Below are 23109 nucleotides of genomic sequence, written 5' to 3' on the forward strand. Positions count from 1 at the left end.
TAAATATCATTTATACTGAATTAATTAAAGAAAATAGAAATACCATAATTACTCGAGAAAACCAAAATTACACTCTAATCCAAGAACACAAGACAGATGCTTTGTTGACTGAACCTGTAATGACGCATTATTCAGGACATTGAAATAATGAGAAAAAATAGAATAAGAGTTTTGTACCCTTCATATATATTGACGAAAAGCACTCTAATCATTACAATATCTCCATTGGAACAACATCTGATCTCGACAAGCACTGCCCACTACGGCTTCTCGACAAGAACTGCCTACTGCCACATCTCGACAAGAACTGCCCACTACGACATCTCAATAATCACTGTCCACTACGACTTCTCAACAAGAACTGACTACTGCCACATCTCGACAAGAACTGACTACTGCCACTTCTCGACAAGAACTGCCTACTGCCACATCTCGACAAGAACTGCCCACTACGACATCTCAATAATCACTGTCCACTACGACTTCTCAACAAGAACTGACTACTGCCACATCTCGACAAGAACTGACTACTGCCACTTCTCGACAAGAACTGCCAGTGGAGGCGGCGGAACAATATTCTCTAGCGCGATCTCTGGCGCTGTGGCTCAGTGTAGCCACCTTTCAACTTCATTCGCGAAGAAGGCATTGCGTTCACGACGGTAGCTGGAGCCCGACGGCGCATAAATGTTGACGATGCGTACACCAAAAAGAGTAAGGGCCATACCTCTGCCGTTGGGGAGGTATTGGACATCTTCGGCAAGAAGACCTTTGCGTAAGATGATGGCAACACCACTACTGGTGTCCGAAGCGGGAGAAAGATGCACCGTGAAGCCATGTGGTGGTGAAAAATCGGCGACATGCACTTCCTATGTCAGCATCATAAATCACATCGCTGAGCAGCGCTAGTTTGTGGGGCGCACGAGTGGTCGCGAGGTTAATCGTTGCGACCCGATAATGCTGGTGTTGGAGTCCCACAGGCACAGGTGGGGCTTCTTCTTCAGAAGCGAGAGGTCGTCGATCTTGCCGGTCCGCTGAAGAGGCTGCTATTATGGAGAGTTTGCGGGCACGGGCGCAACCGATGGGGGTGCCCCATCATCAGCACCGTCCACCCCAGTCCCTTCGATCTCCACGTCGTCTGCCCAGGAGACTGATACTGCGGTAGGGCATCGACTGTGCACATCATCCACGTGGAGAGGAGACGTAGTTTTCGTCCCATCGGATAGGCTCTCTTCAACGTCGACCTGTGGGGGCGACGGCGCCAGTAAGGAGGGGTGTTCGTTGCCAGTGGTCGCCTGTGGCGGGTCTTTCGCATCAGACGTTTGGTCATCAATGAGCGGTTTGTCATCCATCTTCGAGTCTACATCCCTGGTATTCATCCGTAGAATGGATTCATCAGGGGGTGTACGGCTACGTTTCTTTCTCTTTCGTGTCGACCCTTGTTTTCGAACAGGTCGTTCAGAGTCCGATTGCGGGTGGCTTTCGTCTGACTCCGGACCAGTCTGAAGGAAAGCAGAAGTAGGTACCACTCCCGGATCAACGTCCATTTCAGTAGCATTTTCAGTCACAGTGCTGCGATGATTCGGCAGGTCAGGATCTGGCGTCTGTGGCACCTCAGAAGGAATCTCAGGAGCGGTTGCATCTACCTGATCAGACGACATCAACGGAGCAGGAAGACCCTGTGTAGAGGTGCTACCTCCCTGGGCAACCTTGGCAAATGTGACAGGGATCTGAGTGATTACCGCTGGGGACGCTTCCTCGCCGACCGGCGTCTGGATCAGGCGGCGTCGCATGCAGGCGGATCTGACGTGGCCTTCTTGTCCACAACCCGCACATGTTCGGGGATGGCCGTCGTACATAACAATGGCTCGCACCCCGCCAATTGTCAGGTATGATGGTATATGTTTTTTCAGTTCGATTTGGACCTGACGCACACCATTAAGTACATGGTAGGTCGTGAAGGTTTGCCATTTTTCCTCTACGTAACCGATGACGTTACCGTATGGTTGTAAGGCAGAGACAACTTCGTCCTTTGGCACTTCAAAAGGTAGTTCAAACACCCTAATCGTGCGTTGACCGTACTCTGCGAGTTCAAGTGTTACAGCTCCGACGTGACCATCAGAGTATTTGAACTTAAGTCCATTGGCATGGCGGCGAATAACATCTTCACACACCTCGGTGTTTGTCATTTTAATATGAACGACACTACTCGTGATCGAAAAATGGATTCCGATAACGTGGTTAGGATCCAAACGACTTCTTCACGTGTGAACGTTTCAACTTCATGTGCACGAGGTCGCGCATGTTCAGCTGGGAAGGAAACGTTAAGGGTCGCAGGACGGTAAGCGCTCGACATGTTGTTCACGGTGGACGGACACAAACCTTAAAGCTACGACGCGGAAGTAAACAACGCCTGCAGCGGAGCACTGGCCGGCGCGCGGGGCCGTCCGCACGCTGCCACGGCTGAGAGCCGACTTACCACTCAGCTACCGGGGGCGGACAATTTGCAAGTAAGACGCAAGAAATAGTTTGAGTGACATCATCCATTCCTTCCTTGGAAACGAAAAACCTCTCGATTTACTAAGAAACTTACGTTTATGACAAAAATGTGCTCCCCTACGGACCAAAAGAATAAGGAGGAAATCTGCACGTTGCCTAACTGAAGAAATAAAACAGCTCATGAGTCTGAGAGATTCGAGACATCCATGATAAAAAAGTATGCCCTAAGCCGGAAAATCATGTTGTCTACAAGCAGAACAGTAATAATCAGTCAAGCCGTGAGAAAGGAAAAACTAAGGAATGCCCAGACGTTGACCGACAACAGAAATAAACTAGCTGACCTGAGGAAAACTTGCGTTCTCTTAGTATATGGAAAGTTAAAGTTGCAGCTGATTTCATTGTCGCAGCCGAAGAACTCAACTGATACTTCACATTGACAACAACCACAATCGAACTGCAACGAAACAGAAACCCATTGATTCCTTAATGGTGGTAAACGACTGTAGCTCGAAAAATTCTGTCACGAAAGCTGTCATGCGTATCAGATCAGCGTCTACTGGACACGATGGCACCAAAGTCCAAGTGATGAAGCTTGCTATTGACTCACTGCTGCCACTAAAACAGTTATAGCATCCCCTTGTCTCACGTGATATTCTACAAACCATGATTTTTTCCGACAGATTCCATATTTCTAGGTTTCCGGAAAGCATTTGTCTTGGTGCCCAACTGCAGACTGTTAAAGGTTCGAGCGTGTGTGTTAGGTTTCGAGATATGTAAGTGGCTTGAAAGCTTTTTAAGTAGTAGAACCCAGCACAGAGTTTTCGACGGCGTGTGTTCAGGGTATCTCCGGGAGTGTGATAGGGACGTTTTTATTCTCCATGTACATAAATGGTCCGGCGAACAGGGTGAGCAGCAATTTACGGTTGTTTGCCGATGACACTGTGGTATTCGGGTAGGTATCCTAGTTGAATGACTATGGGAACATCCAAGATGATTTAGATAAAATTTCTAATGACAGCTTGCTCTAAACGAAGAAAAGCGTAAGTAAATGCGGATGAATAAGACAGACAGTCTTGTAACCTTCAAATGCAGCATTAGTAGGGTGCAGCTTCACCCAGACACTTTGACTGAATATTCAGGCATAATGTTGTAAAGTGACATGAAATGTAATGAAAACATTATTTTGGTAATAGGTAAGGTGGATGCTCGACTTCGATTTATTGGGAGAAGTATGGGAAAGAGTAACTCATCCATGTAGGAGGCGGCGTTTAGAAAGCCAGTGCGACGCATTCTCTAGTGCTGTTCGACTTTTTGGTATCCCTGCACTGGACAAATTAAAGTAAGGCATCGAAGCAATTGAGAGGCGGACTGCTAGCATTGTTATCGATAGCTTCGATCAGCAGACGAGTATTACGCGGATGCTTCGTGAACTCAAATGTTAATCCCTGGAGGGGATACGATGCTCTTTCAGCAAGATACTACTGGACAAGTTTAGAGAACCGACATTTGAGGTTGACTGCAGAACGATTCTACTACCGCCAACGTAAATTTCGAATAAGGACCATGAAGATAAGATGCGAGAAATTAGAGTTCGTACGGGGGCTTTTAGGCAGTCGTTTTCCTCTCGCTCTATTTGCGACAGGGATAGGAGGAGACATGACAAGTAGTGGACAAGGTACCTTCCGCCATGCAGAATACGGTGGTTTGCGAAGTATGAGTGTAGGTGAAGATGGAGGTATCCAAGACCACTCTTTAACCATAAGTCTCGGCCTGAAAACATGGACTAGTTAAGGAACTATCTAAAATGGACGCTGCAACAGTACCCTCTCATTACTGACCTATTTGAATTCTTCTTGCGGTGCCGAAGGTCTTAGAATAAACATTATGACGCCAGGTAACAAGTTACTTAACTGCAGACAACCTACTAGAGGAATAACAATCATGCTTCCGTAAACATCGAAGCACATTATCTGCTTTAATAAAGTTAACATACAATAAGACCAGAAGCTTGACATGGATGCACAAGAGGCAACTATCATGTGGTGCTCGGACTTCAGCAAAGCATTTGACATTGCCGACATTTTACTTTCCCAACTAAGCAGACTAAATCTCTCGCCGAATGCAGTGTAATGGTACCGCTGATACATGTCGCATCGCCAGCAATGTATCATGTTGGGTACGATGAAGAGTCAAAGGAGGCAGGCAGTTGAAACGTCCCCTTTCCATAATAGTACACTACTGTGCTTAAACTGACGCACAATATTTTTAGCGCAACGCAATCTGACTTTCAATAATCTCTACAAGAGAATGGCCCTGACTAACATTAACCAGTACTTTTCACAAATCGCTTACTCACAAAAATCTTGGTTACTCCCACTACTGCAATACAGCGAGCGCCACTACTGCCAGCTAAATAAAAGATTCAAACTATGGAAGGCACTAACTACTGATAGGGATAGTTAGCAAATGAAAGATATTAATAGAGAACAAACAATATATTTACCTTGATATCATCATATATATATATATATATATATATATATATATATATATATATATATATATATATATATATATATAGCAGTTCATGACAAATTTCAAAACTCCGCCATCTCTCTCCCCACATCCACCACTGCTGGCGGCTCACCTCCAACTGCGCAACGCTACGCGCTGTTCACAGCCAATGCCTAACACTACAATGGCGAGTATTACAACAATGCAAAGCAGCCACAGACTGCACACAGCACAGCCAGTGATTTTCATACAGAGACAGCACAGCCAGTGATTTTCATACAGAGGTGGCGTTACCAATAAAAAAACCTAAACAGCCTACTTACACAGTTTTAGACAGGTCCTACAGTTCTGTATTAGTTTCTATAATCTGTTCATTGAATGCCAATGATGTGTGATCAGTCTTGACCTGCTGAAAATACCCAATAGGCGTGAAAACAGCTATCGAAAATGTCAATACCGACCTTTGTGCGATACCAAAATGGGGACAGTCTGTCGGGTTAAAAGGCAACCTACCCAAAATCTCAGCGGTACTGACTGGTTGTTCTAGCCTCATTAGCCAGAATTATAGGGAATCCATAACGCCTTCAATCCTAAACGGGACAAATATCAACTTCTGTACCTCATCATATGTTCTAGAAGAAATAACAGATGAAAATGGAAATTGATCTGAGCACGTAAATGCGCTGTTCAAGACGGCATCAGCATCTGTCCATATCCTACAAAAATATACCATAAAAGGTTCTCTCCTGTTGACTGGAAAAGAAATTTCTACGAACACATACTGCATACTTCCAATCACTGATAACACTGAAGTTACCCTGCAAGATCTTTCTCAGGAAAACTCACGGTACCGTTACCTGATTATGAATGTTTGTGTTCCTCGTATCTGTGGTGTCTGACTCTTAGATCATATTTCATCATCATATACATACCTATAACAATTGCGTGCAGACTGGTGCAGATACTTTCCATACCCTTTGGAGTCTCTACTGTCTTACCAAGGTATACTGTCCTTCATGTTTCTCCTGAACTTTAACGTTCTTGTCTCAACAATTTGGCAGATATACCCACACCTATCAGAGAAAAATCCTTTCTACACCACTCCGTGGTTGAGCCACTTTCACGAAGTCCTTCTCAGAAGCAGGAACACGACTCTGGCATAACCTCCTGCACTATACTTGATACCTGGTAACATTTACAACTTCAAAATAGAGCTAGTGATATATCTACTGAAGCATAAATAATGGCTACGACTGTCCCTGAACGCACTCGTTGGGGCCAAACATACTTAAATTTCTTTTCCCCATAACTCGCTGTATCGAAAAACCTCTATTCTGTACACCTACACATTCTTTTTATATCTGCCACTATCACCAATGTCAGCGCTGTTATGATTACCGTTTCTTATTGTTATTAACTTTATTAGTGGTGGCAGCAGCAGTGTTAGAAGTACTGCTAGTATTAACTTCTCAGCTCATAGTGTTACTTACGCACATTATTTGTATTGATACTATGACCATTTTGATACTATTTATCATATTAAAACTTCTATTTTTTAGGTAAATATGACGTAAAAATGTATTTCATATGTGAAACTTTGGTCCGATGCAAGACAGGGCCTGATGACCCTAAGCTGTTCAAGTTGAGAAATAAATAAATATTTCTCCTGAAAGTAGCTTTAAGCTGATGGCTGGTAGTTTTACGGTGTGTGTCACTGCTACAAATGCTGATATCGCGGCTGAAGCTGGAGTAAGCGTCACGTTAACAAACGATTAGGATGCAGTATCTGCTATCGTTCATGTCCCATTCAAAACTGCCCTGTTAGCGATGTCGACTTATTCTTCGCATTTCTTTATATCAGCGTGTTAGAAAGCAGATCCTGAATTGTGTCATCTCGGGCTCTCGAACGATCTAACATCTCTTTCAGTCGCGGTAGAAAGTTCTCATAATCTGTATCTTTGCCTTTACCTTCCTCATCAATAGCTGTACTGAACAGTGTTACTAGCTTTCTTTCAATCATTCGTTTCTTATTGAAATCGCTCAAACGTATTTCTATATCCGTTTTCACATCATACCTTGATTTGATTTCGCATGCGAACAATCAGAGAATATAGTACAAGAAACTGTCCATAGATTGTGCTATCGCGGATTGGTGCTACGATGGAAAATTCAAAGATTATAGCAATATAAACAATAGAAAGCGCTGCCTGCGGTTAAATATTTTATCATTACACGACTTTGTTTAAACCGTTACTATCCAGCCTGTGAATGAACCCCACAATACTTTCAGGATTTACTTAATATACGTTTGCTAGAATAGTAAAGAGTACAACTCAATTGCTGTGCCGAGGCTCTGCGACTACTGATTATTCTGCTATATGCTGTCTCCGATCTTACCTCGACTCGAGGCCGTGAAGCAGGTGGACGACGATTTTCGTCTGGCAGCTGAACTCCCACTCCACTGCCATGCTATCCTAGTCACAGGTTCCCAGGTGTCGGCACCATATTATGCACCGTTCATTAACTGACGTGCAATGTTTACACCTTCATTTTCGTCTCCAATCAGAGATATATATATTTCAGAGATGAATAAAGATCAGAGCACATTCACAATGAAGATCGTATCAATCTTGTATTCGATGTAGATGGCTAAGGAATCACTCATGACTAAATGTAATGCCAATTATGGAACGTATAAATTTTTGTTGCCTTGACTTTGTGGAACCAGGAACTAGGGCTTAAAGGGCATTTTTGGGTACGTTTGTCCTTAATATTTCCATTTACTGCCCCTTGATGACATATTCAAGTGCCCACTGGAGTCTTCCTCTTATGTATAATGCAATCTTTAGGTGAGATGGCAAATTTTAAAGAGCCATTTATATCAGCGATCCCCACTAACTTATCCACTACTTCATTAAATATAATGTTAACGCCCACCTTGATCCACACAAATGTTAACTTCTACGCCAGAGTACAGGCCTTTTTTGTGGCATTCTTAGTGTCCGCTACCATTAGATTAGTTTTCCTGAGAAGAGCTCACGTCTGAATGTCTTGGAACAACCTTCCACAGTCCACTAAAAGCGAAATGTTTATATTGTGAGTTTCTACAACTAATTTGAAGCTTCACGCATAGTTCGTTGGCGCTTCTATGCAAAGCATCCTTGGCAAGTGCTATCAGATTCTTTGCAACATGTACTTGGCCACAGGAACCTCTACCATCAGCTGTGGTTTTCGATCCGTCATATACAGTACCGGTCAAAAGCTTTCGATTACCTGTCACAGCTATGTATTTTAATTAAAACAGGGAATTCATTCTAAATATTTTATCACATCCCCAAATCCGATAATAAAACAAGTATAACCATGTGAAGTTGGAAGCGCCTGTAACGTGTATTCGACTGGTTTTTCACCTAGAGGGACACTGATGAGCATCCGGTCCAACATTGTCGTACCTTAACCTAAGCTGGTTTCGTTCTAATAGGCCTCATTCCATCAGTTCGCGTTAGTGTACAGTACAATGGGTGAATCTGGCAGTGTGCTTTTATACCTAGTGAGGTTCATAACGTATTATCTCCTAATGAGACAGAAGCAGAAGACTGGAATTCAAAAACGTGCTGTAATTTTAGCCCTGCATCTAGAAAGACAGTAGCAACAAAAGTTGGCATTACCCTATCTACAGTGATGTATACGTTGTAGCGGTTCAAGTAAACTAGAGACAATGTAAGTGTGTCTGGAAGACACCGAGTAACGTCATACAGGGAAAATCAATTCATATGTGCTCAGACTAATCACCAGAGTACGCGTACTGCACCTTAAATACTTGAGAAAGTAAATACTACGCGAGCAACTCCAGTTGCTCTCCCAACAGTGCAAGGCCTTCTCCGTGAACAAGTTTTAAAGTGGTGTATAGCGGCCAGAAAACGGTTATTATGTGAACAAAATAAAGTGGAATTATTACAACGGGTACAGCGAAAGCCAGGTTTTCACGGACGACTCTAAATATGAAGTATTTTATAAGCCATCGTCGACTTCGTGGAGAACGTATGAGGAAAAATGTTTGGCGGCAACGGCCAATGGTCGGCCATGGTGTGGGGATGTTTTGCGTTTGGTAAAGCCAATGGTCTAATGTGAATTAATAAAAAATTAGATAAGGAGTAATAGTACAAGGATACTCATCAACAACGCAATTTCGTCTGGCAAGAGACTTACATTTCGTGGATTTGTTCTGGAGCAGGACAACGATCCGAGACACGCATCTAAATTGTGCAGAGGGTTTGTCAATAGAAACGAAAAATGTGGGGAACAGGAGAATATGATTTGGCCAGGTTAGACTCCTGCTTTAAATTCCATTGAAGTCTTACGGGATGGACTTGACAGGGAGAATAGATAAATGAGGTAATCTAATGTTGAAGGTCTGTGGAATAATTTACAGAAGTGTTGGACTACAGTATCTGCATAAACACTACAAAATCTTGGCGAAGAGTTCTCGGGCTTCCAGCCGGGTGGCGGTGTCTTCAAACTGCGACGTTTCGACGAGTGACATACTCATCTTCTGGCGAAGTGCCGAGACTTTTTTTATTTTTTTTATTTTTTTTATTTTTTTTAAATTTTTTTTATCATTTTCACTCCTGTTCCTGAGGGGAACAGGCGGGCCTTCTGAGAGCGACTGCTCTATGGGGCCTTAGTTTCACAGTTTTTATATTTTCCTTTGAACCTTTATTAGACCATCTTACAACTAATCTTACAGCTAAACTTAAGTCTATGACACTTTTTTTTTGTTGTGTTTCAGTAAGGGAGCAAAATGCCGAACAAATTCGCGAAATAACATAAATATAACACCATAGGATTTTTTGGTGCTGGTTCACATAAAACATAACATAAATTAATAGATGAACATAAAATTGTGAGTTTGGAGTTGTTTAACATAAATGATACATAAGGGGATAGAAAATTAAATAGATATTAACTCAATATAATATGGTGAAATGAAAACAAGCCTCTATATGGATATTTTGTGTTGTTTTAGCTTGTTGTGTCAAGCAATGAAGTGTCTAAGCATTAAGTAAATTAAATTTGTAAGTTTATAAGTGATGTGAGAAGATGAAAGAGTGGCTTTAATCAGAGTAGGGTGGGAGTATCCTGTGTCTGCTACGGTACTTATATTTATATTGGGTCAGGGTCCAATGCCAGTAAGTGGGGAGGGGTGGGTTCATCGTTCGCTAGTATGCTAATTTGGCCTGCTTGTTCATGGTTCTCAATGGTTTGTGGGTGTGTTAGTAATGTGTTGTATGTGATGGTGCGTGGTGGGTAGGTGTATTTGTATTTCGGCTTATTCCTGTGGCGTGGTCTGGTTGTGAATATGTGTGTCATGTCGTGCCGTCTGGTTAGAGTGCGTCTCCCATACCGCGCTCTAAGTAGTGCGAGTCTGGTTTGCAGTGGTGTGACCCTAGCTTCCTCGTAGACCTCAGTTCGGGGGGTGGTGGGCGGGACTCTTAGTATGCTACGTAGTATACGTCTTTCAGTCTGGTATAGTCGTTCTGTCTGTGTCCGATTCATTCCTGCTAGTGGCGCGGCTGCGTATTCGAAGAGGGGTCTAACGAATGTTTTGTACACTCTTTGACATAAAACTTGACCGGCGGCCGGCCGCTTCAGAGGCTAAGTCCGCGCCGATCGCGACATGGGACAAAAAAACTGGCCAACTCGCTAATTCTCTAAGTCCGGTTATCTGCACAATCTGGCAACACTGTAGACTGCGGCACTTCCTGGAGGAAAACTTGTCCCATGATAGAGAAACTTTAGGCTGATTACGCCTGTGGTCTAGCGGTAGCGTGCGTTGTTTCTGTCCATAATGTCAGTGGATCGAGAGCAGCTGGTATAAAATATTTTTATAGCCTTTTCTGTCTGAATGCTGAAGACGTGAATGTAATGGTAGCGCAGATTCAATCTATTTCGCTTTGTGACACACCGATATCATAATTTTATCCAGTAACGATTTTGCGGCAGATTTCCTGCAGACTGTCCTCCTCTGGACGCCGTAGGCGGCAAAGCTCCGGGATCCATTTGCTGGCTACTGGCAGCGGCCGTGGCGACAGCAGCGGCGCTGCTCTCCCCCATTCTTTATCGAAAGCGCCTGCTACCGCTCATCGCTTTTGATGATTTAAAACGCTTTATTATTAAATGTTGCTCCACAGAAAATTTCTACAATTTCCATTCACGCTCAAAAGCAACGGAGACAGACGCCCTGATTAGTAGGCGGGTATTATATTACATTAATCGGCAAGAGCTGAGAATGGCCCGAAATTAATTTTATAGACTGGGACGAAATTAAACCACCTCACTACATTCGATGAATTTATAAATGCTTCATACCTCGTTTCTTTTCCTTTCAAACTCAATTATTTGTGGGCCGCGGTGGTCTCGCGGTTCTAGGCGCTCAGTCCGGAACCGCGCGACTGCTACGGTCGCCGGTTCGCATCCTGCCTCGGGCATGGATGTGTGTGATGTCCTTAGGTTAGTTAGGTTTAAGTAGTTCTAAGTTCTAGGGGACTGATGACCACAGATGTTAAGTCCCATAGTGCTCAGAGCCATTTGAACCATTTTCAACTATTTGTGCAACTTTTGGTCAATGTTTGGATGTTTTCGTCAAGCCAGAGTGAGCGTCTGTGGTGTAAAGTGTATTACAGTTCTTGTTTCATTCCTTATGGTAAGTCTATGCGATAAACTGTGTGAATACCTTGCAATGCATGCTCTGTAGCAGTGCAGGAATACTGCACATTTGGAGTTCCATGTATGGGTTCATGAAGTATTTATTGTTGATCGGAAGTGATAGTTAAGGTCATCAGATTTAAACCAGAAAAATTTGTCGTTTTGAAGGTTTCAGGGAACGGAAAGGAATTGCTAACGCCGGTGTTAGAAAACGTCTACAGTTAAATGCTATTGCAAAAATTTAGAAGAAGGGAACTATATTAATGAACATGTGCACTTCATAAACAACCTTCTGACATGTTAGACCTATATGACGAACAAAGCTCAAATTTATATCGTTGACAGTCGGTTTGAATCTTTTCAGGGTCTATTTTACAGTGAAGCACCTTGGAATTTGCAAAGCAGAAATCCATGATATTAACTTAATTTACTAAGTCGAAATCGGACGAAGATTGATGTTTAAAGGCATTCTTCAGATTTCGCATAAGAAATTTTTACTAGCAGTTTGCAACTCCATTAATTAAAATGGAAAAGAAAAGGTTGTAGTCAGCGGCTTCTACCGTGATTCGAAATGCTATGTTTTATAGTACAAGCACTGCAACGCACAAGGGAACCTCTGAGCTAACGACACACTGGCGGCCAGAGGCGGAATATAGTCACTGCGATGTTGCCTGACCCTCAAAACGCAACCTTAAACACACGAACAGAGGAGGTGGAGATTACTGTTTTAACGTCCCGTCGACAACGATGTCATTAGAGACGGAGCACAAGCTCGGATTAGGGAAGGATGGGGAAGGAAATCGGCCGTGCCCTTCCTAAGGAACCATCCCGGCATTTGCCTGAAGCGATTTAGGGAAATCATTGAAAACCTAAATCAGGATGGCCGGGCGCGGGATTGCACCGTCGTCCTCCCGAATGCACACACAAACAGGTGTTACTTAAGTGAAGAACGCCGTTCTTGGAGTCCAGAAATTAAATATACTTTCTAATTGTGTCATCTTGCAGTCGATTATATCGTACGAGTCTTCGATGTGGGAAACGAATGTCAAGTGAATTTAGCGAGGTAACGCTGACCTACACCCGGAAGTAAATGCACTATCAGAGTGTTGACAAATACTTGCTACGACGCTACCATTTCTAGGCTCTCTGACGAGGCAGCTCTTCAGCGAAATGCTTGCCGTGATTCTCCGATACGGTTCTTCAGAGTGGAGACGCGCGCGCACGTTTGGTTTTTATGCGGCTTTCTCCCCTGATGGTTTCTGACGTCGCCTTGTGGGCTATGTATACATATGAGAATTCAATTATCATTAATCCAGAATCATACAAGTTTCAGCTTCCGGCGTGGAAGAAGGCTGTTGACGCCGACATTATATCATTTCAACGTAGGGAAAGCAAAACGGATCATTCAATGTTTCTCATTCAACATAAAGCATGTGAGATAATTTTCCGTAACGTTCATAATCATCTAAAAATACAAACGAAGTAAAAATACACCGGAAGCTTATTCGAATTGAATATAACGCTTTGCACCTCGATGTAGAATTTGTCCACTTGCAATCTTTTGCAGCATACTCATAGAATGTCATGATTACCACGAGAATGAAGAAATATGTTGGTAAGGATGGAAGCAAGAAGAGACGCAGTCAACAAATATTCTATTCCTCATGGCATTCATTTCAATTGACACGTAAGAAGAGGTAAAGCGGGAATTTACTTTCGTTAACACGAAAGATATGCCGCACATATTGATAACGAGGAAGTCTGCGTCTTCATACGTTTCCTCCTTGAAATCTGTATGCTCTATTATGTACTAAGTAGCCCGATCATTGTTTCAGTAATGTTACCCTCTTGTTTGACCCCGTAACGATGAACAGATTCCAAATGCATGTCTCCCTTCCTGGGTTGTTTTTTGTGTTTTATTGCTTGGAATTCCTGAAGCAGACCACTGTGCCTTCCCCCCTCGTGGGTTAGGTCTCAAAACTAAGCCGCTTTGTATCCAATGGCATAATTTATTCAGACTACATCAGCATAAGACTATCAAACAAAGCCTTCCATTTATAGTTGCAGCACTCTAACCAGCACTGACCAAAGTGTAATCCACGGTCATGGTCCTAAATTACCAGCTGTCTGCTACTGTGGCAAAGTCAGTACTACACTTTCGATTCCGCAGCACCATTTTATCTGGTAACACTGTGTAGTTGCACAGTTGTGCTACCAGGTCTGTCCTCACACTGTCAACTTTATGTATCTCACTTCTCCTGTAGCGTATATCACGAGGAGCCGAAGTAAATGAGTGTATTCTGCATGACGTAACATTCAGTATTCCCTTCTTTCATAGCCACTCTTCTTGTGCATCGATACCAAATAGGAATGCGAAAACTCTTGCGAGTGAGAGAATGACAATAACAATCGTAACAAGAACAAGCAAATAATGAATGATGTTTATTCCAACGCAGAACGAGAATGGCTTTAAATATAAAAATCTGTATCTATATCTATATCCATATCTATTGATCTTTGAGTTGCCACAATGCAAATATATTCTTAGCATTTAGTTACTGAATTTAGTTCTGGATGTTTGCAGAGAAAAGGAAAAGTCGGTACTTCTCGCTAGTGTAATATAATGTGAACCAGCAACTACCCTTTCCTTAGAACACGACTCAAGCAGGTCCTCAAGTAGGTAGCAAGGCACTGCTGCATTCTGTTCCCTGACATTGCTCTGATGACGGTTAATGCAGATAGTTCCGATTATGAAATACAAAACGTATTGCAGGTTAGTTCCTAGGATAGTAGCATTAAATTTGCGTTGTAGACGGCACATGAACGTGACGACTATCCACATTACTCATCAATATAAAAAGACAATATTTTGGGAATTTAGCAGGATTACTCAAAACGAATTCTGAAATTGGGTGACTGACTGCACAGGTGCTAAACGTCGTCAAGAGTATACGATGTCCTAATCGCATTAGGAATATGAAGATCGTCTTCGACAGCTCGCAACTTTCACATTGCTATCTCCACCCTACTCCAGACAGCCCTCGGTGGAGTTGCACTACGTTGCCGATGTTATGGAAGGCCTTCAAACCGACAACAGACCACATATTGAAAAATACAAGCGAATTCCCTTGCAGCGTAAGCTTGTTGTAACTAATCTAAAAATTATTGGAGAGGAACATTGTCCTATTCAAAAAAAGTAAAATGTTACACACTGTTGACGTCAAACGGACATTATCTATGTCCTGTCTTGTGTCCTACTCATCTATAATATCAAGTGTACTATGAAAATCATTATATATAATGGATGATAGAGTAATGCATTGATACCAGATGGTGGGGGACGGCCGGTGTGGCCGTGCGGTTCTAGGCGCTTCAGTCTGGAACCGCGTGACCGCTACGGTCGCAGGTTCGAATCCTGCCTCGGGCATGGATGTGAGTGATGTCCTTAGGTTAGTTAGGTTTAAGTAGTTCTAAGTTCTAGGGGACTGATGACCTTAGAAGTTAGGTCCCATAGTGCTCAGAGCCATTTGAACCATTTGAACTATTTAACACAAAATGACATTAAAAATTAAAGTTATTCACGAGCAGCTAGTTGAGAATATGTATGAACATTAAATGACACGACGAACTGAAATAATATGACGAAGAGTTCAGCGCTCACTGGGAATAGAGCCCCACACATACCGTTGTTGACTACACACAAAGAGACGTCAGCTACCGAATTTTTATCCACCAGCTGCTCAGAATTGTATCTTGAACTTACAGTCATCTCGCAAATAGTTCTGTGTCTCACTGGGAGTTAAAAACGTCAGATATCGTTAGAGTTGACAACGAATGAAAATACATTAAAAATCAAAATTATTATCCACCAGCAGATAGGTGTTCTCATGATAGAGCTTGATAATACATAATTAAATCTTTAGTGCCGGGCCAGGATTCGATCCCATTCACGCGTAATATGTGAAGGTGTTGAGGAATCTGCAGTTTTGAACAAACAACAAATTGTAGCCGAGCTGTATTGCCACGAAGGGATCAAATTCCGCGTTAAGGGCGGTCTCAGTTGTATTCCCAGTTTAGAACCAATTTTATCGACATACAGAAGCTCAAATAAAAGATGGAATAAGTGTCCTGTGACCATACATAGCGTTTGTGTCGTCACTTGAAATAAATAACTAGTATAAGAAAGGTTACTGGTGATAGAGTTTCTACATGTCGCCACTCCAGACTTTATTGTGGTTCAACCTACCGTCTACTTGGTAAAGAAGGAATATCATCTTGAATGTGAATTTTCAGACCACGCAGCCATTATATCTCCTTTACTTGGTGTAGCCAGGAGAGAATGGAATCTGTCTCTCCCTATCTAAAATCATTGACGGAAGTGGGAATCGAACCCAGACCATAGGTATAACAACCTACCATTCGTTAAACAGACCACGAAATCCTCTTCTCTGCGAGTCATTTTTCTATCGTAACGCAGTTGCGCCACACTGGATGAGAATTCTGACACACAGGCTCCCTGTAGTAATTTGCAGCATGTTCAGTAAACTCATTTACTTGGTTGACCGAATCACCATGAACTAGCTGCCTCGGCTACCAAGTGCATACATTCGACTATTTTGTAATCACAGAAATAAAATCACGTAACTGCCACCTACACACAACTGCCAACAGTGTAGGATGCAGAAGTTTAAATAGTAAGTGTTCCTCTCCACTTGAGCTAGTCTATTGCGCTATCTGGTACGTCGTTCAGTCCAAAAGAAAAGCTGTAACTGTTTGTCTCTCAGAAGTCAAGACCTGGCCATATGCATAATCTCACAGTGCTGTGGAATCCAAAAGTTCTGGAGGAATAGTTGCCGAGCTCTGGAGCTGCTGTAGCTACGTGTCAGCTTGTAGCATAGATAAGATGTCGCGAGTTCGAATACATTCAGTACTACATTTTTTAAAACGCAATTCTGCTCTCTGCTGAAGGTATCAATCTAATGGAACTTCGAACATAATTCCCTTCACTTCTCAACCCAAAGTAGTCGCATGTGGAAAAAGGGCTAACTACTGTGACATTTTGTTCTATTCAGGTTTAATAGACAGCAGGCAGCAGATGCATCTCGAAGATGTGCAGGGAGAGCGCATCGTGCCATAATATGTCAGAAAAGTATTTTCTACATTAGCCTTCGTGTGGTAGTGATATTTTATTCTTCTTCAAACTTTGTTTGACAGCTTTAACTCAGAACAAGTTTTCTACATGCATGTAATCAATAAATCGCATGTGCATTGTCAGACTGTCATAGGTAACATCAGAGAATTCGCATATATCGTTGATGATTAATTTCTCTCTCATGTTTACTATTGTTTTAACAACACTAAAGGAAACCTTACGAAAATTGTGCACTGTATTATAAGAAATGAAATAAAACTAACCATGATAACCTTACGACGAAAGTATCTGTACACAAGCATGCCTCTATCGACACGAATTAGTAAAATACTACTCACATAGATTTTGATTGGGTCTGTGTTTAATTGGTATGCTGTGTCATACTCAAGAGGTATGCAAATGTGGCATTTCATAAATATAGTTACGCATTCCTAGAAACCCAAAATTCGCTTGGCAGCAGCGGAAAGAGGCCTTACCTGTTGTGCAACATTGTAAGTTTTTCAACATTGCACTATGAGCTGAAAGCATTTTCTTGCGATTTCCTTATTGATGTTTGATCTGACTGCTTGTAGCTCTTTCACAGAAGGGATAAAAACGTTACAGTCAGTGACACTGGAACTGCGAACCGTAACAGACGCTTTTCCACAGGTCAGCACGTTACCACAGAGCTGGCGAGGAGGTATGGGTCTTAGCTTCATATTACGAGGGCAATAGTAACTAGAACTCGTAAACCGCTATTTGAAGGTCGAGATTAGTTGCGGTTTACACCTGCAACGACTTTCCTGGGCTGAAAACCGTAAATTTTCAATATTTTGTTACCCTTCAAGCGATAATAACTCAGATTATTCAATGGAAATGACAGGTAAAATCAAGTGAACTTTGAGGCTTAATTCCGTGCACACCAGGAAGTAACTCGTCGATCACAGAGTTGCCAAACATACGTTGCCTTGTTGCCAAATCTCAGTTACAGTACCAGCAGGAAGAAGACGAACCGATGTGATCCTACAGCGGTCTGGGAAGTGACCATAGCTGGTGTCTCCAAGTCGCGGCTGCTACGGCCTGGAATACGTAATGCGTCTGATTCGCTTTCTGTAACTAGGTTTAGGGACTGGAGCGTAGTTACTAATAATACTCAGAACTGACTGCAAACTGAGCATCATAAATCAGTAACTCTCATTGTTGTTTTTATATTTCTTTCGTAAGTGTACTCAAAACTAAGAAAGTCATTCACAGGCGTTTTCGTGCCTCGCCGATAGTCAAGCACAACATACAAATAAAAATAAAAAAGAATGTGTGTGTGTGTGTGTGTGTGTGTGTGTGTGTGTGTGTGTGTGTGTGAGAGAGAGAGAGAGAGAGAGAGAGAGATAAATAAAAAACAATGAGAGAGAGTGTAAAAAATTGTTGTAAAGAAATTGAATCATGGTATTTAAAGAAATCTTTCATTAAAATGACACGTTCCACATCATTACGAAATGTCGTATTCATGATCTATGGAACAAGAGTTAATCTAATGTAATCTAATCTAATCTAATCACATCATATTGATGGTTAGCCATGAAGAGTCATGAATTACCGAAATTTTGGCCAATACCAGTAACCAAATCTAAACTTGAAAATAAAAGACGACAATTTTTGTAATAAACCGTGACTCCTATCAAGACCCTTTCGTCCCTGTTATCTAACCACGAAAGATGTCTGATATACCTCCATTCGGAAGTAACAAAGTGTGCATGCATTTAAAGATGAAGTGCATGATGTGAATTTCTGTGACGGAGATACGAACCCAACACGTAATCCGATTGTTAACTAAGAAAAATCAAATGTTACGTATCGGTTTTTCTTACGAGCCGCTAGGTGTCTGAATCTAAAATAAGGATACACACTTTTGTGCCTAAGCGACAATCGAACTGCACACCTACCGTGCATCCACGAATATAGCTTAAGTATCAGTTGCTTACTCATGAACAGTAAGATGTGTGCGTGTTTGACCAGAAATAACGACACCTGTTGCGATTGTTGGAAACACATGAACAGACATTGAAATTGCGCGTTAATTTTCACTAGCAGGTGGGTGTGCACTTGATAAATCTAGAAATGAAATTATGAATATGTTTGTACTGGATCAGGTTTCAGACCCACATACTTACCTTTGGAGGAGACCTAGAGAAGATTGCAGTCTTGGGAAAAGGAACGAAATGACTGAACTATACTGTTCCGAGAGATTCAGATCCTCGAAAGAGGAGATACGAATTCGAATCACAGTCCTGCACCAAATTTTTAAACGTCTGTAGTTCAATCAAGTACAAGTAAAGTAAGAGCCCTGTCCCTTTAAATGGCTATCGGTTCATCAAATAAAATAAAATTTCCTAATGTAAGTAAGCTTACTGGCGACTGTATTTCTGTTTACCATGACTTCCGCTGTGTCATTTCCCAACGTAAACCGGCTCTGGCCAGTTGGTAATGAAGGAACGTGATGTTTAATGCGGATTCTGGATTATAACGTCTTTCTCTTGAGGTTACCAGAGGTAAAATAAATCTGTTTGTGCCTCTTAAAAGTAAATGCCTGAACCCACGCATTGCACCTGTGATAGCTCGTTCCACCATACCATTGTGGCCACATTACCCAGCCCCAAGAGTGTGCTGTAACGGATGATGTGCTTAGCTTACAAAATTAGTCACGGTGGAAAAAATGCGAGTCTATTAAATGGTCAAGTAGAAGCAAGCTTCTGACGCAGAGATTATGCTATTCTCATGTCAGCAGGATGTAAAGACTCTTCTAGGCATCATAGGCTGGATGTGAAGCCATTTTGATTTTTCACAAATTCAGCAAATTTCTTTGTTCGAGAAAATCCACTGTGAAGTGTGAAGTTGCCGGATAATTCGATTATTACTGTTATTATTACTATCATTTTATTCATACCGCTGCTGGAACACGACCGTAGTCTTCAGGTAAAACGCGAGACCAGTTAATATGACGTCTGGCGACCGAAAGCACATATCGACAAAATTTTTATCGCCCCTTTCCTCTCGGTGCTGAAGCTATGAGTGTAATTCAAGCGAATCTACAATATCATATTAGCTGGTCTCGCGTTTTACCTCAAGACTACGGTCGTAGTCAAGAGTAATGTACTAAGACTGGAGTCAAGACTTCCTCTGGGAAGTGCCGCAGTCTACATGTTGCTAGATCGAGCATATTGCAAGACATAGAATCCTGAGAGGAGCACGACTGTATTGTCCACCTTACGTGAACGACTCGGCGGTCAATTTTTTGGTCTGAGACTGTATCTACAACACATATTGCACGCTGAAGACCCAGAAGAATTTAAAAAAAATGTAGTTTATGAGAGCAACGTTAACCATAGCGTTCGAAGTATTCATAGTATTGTATACGTGTGTGTAAACGCCTTCCAATGACCACTCAAGAAAGACAAGGATACACAGTCTAGCTCCAATATTATAAATACGCCTCAGTTTGTGGATGAACTCAGACTTAGGTTGATAATAATTGTGAAAATTTAGCAGCACTGTACCCATTGGTGTTAAACTCGTTTTCAAGCAATGATTCCCACAGCTACAGGGATACTACTTGTGATACCTCTTAGACAAAATACTTAAGCAGTGTTATCAGACGAAAGATCAACCTGACACAAACTGTGGGAAGTTTGTTTTACAACCTTCGTACCTGGATATTCAGCTTTTTCCTACTTGAGATATCTGTGAACGTTGCTGCTTAAGACGATTTAAGCAGAAACTAAATTCCCTCAGCTTCGACAATGTTTAAAGAAATCGTCTTATTGGCACTAAATCGTGGTTTGTGAATTGTTTACCGGCCGTACTCTGCCGTATTTTGCCGGTTGGAAGGCAAAAGCTTACTGACAAATTCCACACAGAAATTACTGTTACAGTGTACTTATGGAGCCAAATGAGTGAATTGCGTATTTTCCGGTGAGAAAGAGCACTGGCAAACAGTCTTCGCTACTTAGGTTATTTAAACTGGTGTCACTCTGAGCTAGAATGTATGGTCAGCGACTAAGTGTAAGGTCAACGTTTCGGATGCGAGTTTTGCGACTGTGAAATACTTTCCTACATTATAGAAGCGAATATTAAATTTGAACTAATATTGCGAAAATTTTGTACTTGGACAGCTTAGAATGAAAATACTTCTGTTTATTTCAAAGGGAAACAATAGATTTTCTAAAACACTGTCTGTCATACACAACTTGAAACAGGTCATGTCGACCAAATCATGTGGAAGAACTAACAGCAACGTATATCGGAAGGCAGTAAGATCTCTTGCCTTTTGGTTTGTCAGTACTCGATAGCCATTTCTAGGCGAAAGTAAATGAAGAAAGGCAGTGCGTTTTTGTTGCCAAGTAACGTCTTCGTCAATTACTTTAGTTTTAAAGTAATCTACGAGTAATTGCTGGTGTTTCATATTAACATGAAAAGGATTCCGTAGACAGGGAAAGAACCTGTTCTTGGGAAACTACATCTATAGTGACCAAAAGGCATTAAATGATGTTCAAGCACTTGTGTTACAGCAGCGGTATGAATAGAATGATATTAATAATAACAGTAATAATCGAATTATCCGGCAACTTCACACTTCACAGTGGATTTTCTCGAACAAAGAAATTTGCTGAATTTGTGAAAAATCAAAATGGCTTCACATCCAGCCTATGATGCCTAGAAGAGTCTTTACATCCTGCTGACATGAGAATAGCATAATCTCTGCGTCAGAAGCTTGCTTCTACTTGACCATTTAATAGACTCGCATTTTTTCCACCGTGACTAATTTTGTAAGCTAAGCACATCATCCGTTACAGCACACTCTTGGGGCTGGGTAATGTGGCCACAATGGTATGGTGGAACGAGCTATCACAGGTGCAATGCGTGGGTTCAGGCATTTACTTTTAAGAGGCACAAACAGATTTATTTTACCTCTGGTAACCTCAAGAGAAAGACGTTATAATCCAGAATCCGCATTAAACATCACGTTCCTTCATTACCAACTGGGCAGAGCCGGTTTACGTTGGGAAATGACACAGCGGAAGTCATGGTAAACAGAAATACAGTCGCCAGTAAGCTTACTTACATTAGGAAATTTTATTTTATTTGATGAACCGATAGCCATTTAAAGGGACAGGGCTCTTACTTTACTTGTACTTGATTGAACTACAGACGTTTAAAAATTTGGTGCAGGACTGTGATTCGAATTCGTATCTCCTCTTTCGAGGATCTGAATCTCTCGGAACAGTATAGTTCAGTCATTTCGTTCCTTTTCCCAAGACTGCAATCTTCTCTAGGTCTCCTCCAAAGGTAAGTATGTGGGTCTGAAACCTGATCCAGTACAAACATATTCATAATTTCATTTCTAGCTTTATCAAGTGCACACCCACCTGCTAGTGAAAATTAACGCGCAATTTCAATGTCTGTTCATGTGTTTCCAACAATCGCAACAGGTGTCGTTATTTCTGGTCAAACACGCACACATCTTACTGTTCATGAATAAGCAACTGATACTTAAGCTATATTCGTGGATGCACGGTAGGTGTGCAGTTCGATTGTCGCTTAGGCACAAAAGTGTGTATCCTTATTTTAGATTCAGACACCTAGTGGCTCGTAAGAAAAACCGATACGTAACATTTGATTTTTCTTAGTTAACAATCGGATTACGTGTTGGGTTCGTATCTCCGTCACAGAAATTCACATCATGCACTTCATCTTTAAATGCATGCACACTTTGTTACTTCCGAATGGAGGTATATCAGACATCTTTCGTGGTTAGATAACAGGGACGAAAGGGTCTTGATAGGAGTCACGGTTTATTACAAAAATTGTCGTCTTTTATTTTCAAGTTTAGATTTGGTTACTGGTATTGGCCAAAATTTCGGTAATTCATGACTCTTCATGGCTAACCATCAATATGATGTGATTAGATTAGATTAGATTACATTAGATTAACTCTTGTTCCATAGATCATGAATACGACATTTCGTAATGATGTGGAACGTGTCATTTTAATGAAAGATTTCTTTAAATACCATGATTCAATTTCTTTACAACAATTTTTTACACTCTCTCTCATTGCTTTTTATTTCTCTCTCTCTCTCTCTCTCTCTCTCTCTCTCTCTCTCTCTCTCTCTCTCTCACACACACACACACACACACACACAAACACACACACACACACACATTCTTTTTTATTTTTATTTGTATGTTGTGCTCGACTATCGGCGAGG

This window comes from Schistocerca nitens, chromosome 4 (assembly GCF_023898315.1).
Source record: "Schistocerca nitens isolate TAMUIC-IGC-003100 chromosome 4, iqSchNite1.1, whole genome shotgun sequence".
Lineage (NCBI taxonomy): Eukaryota > Metazoa > Arthropoda > Insecta > Orthoptera > Acrididae > Schistocerca > Schistocerca nitens.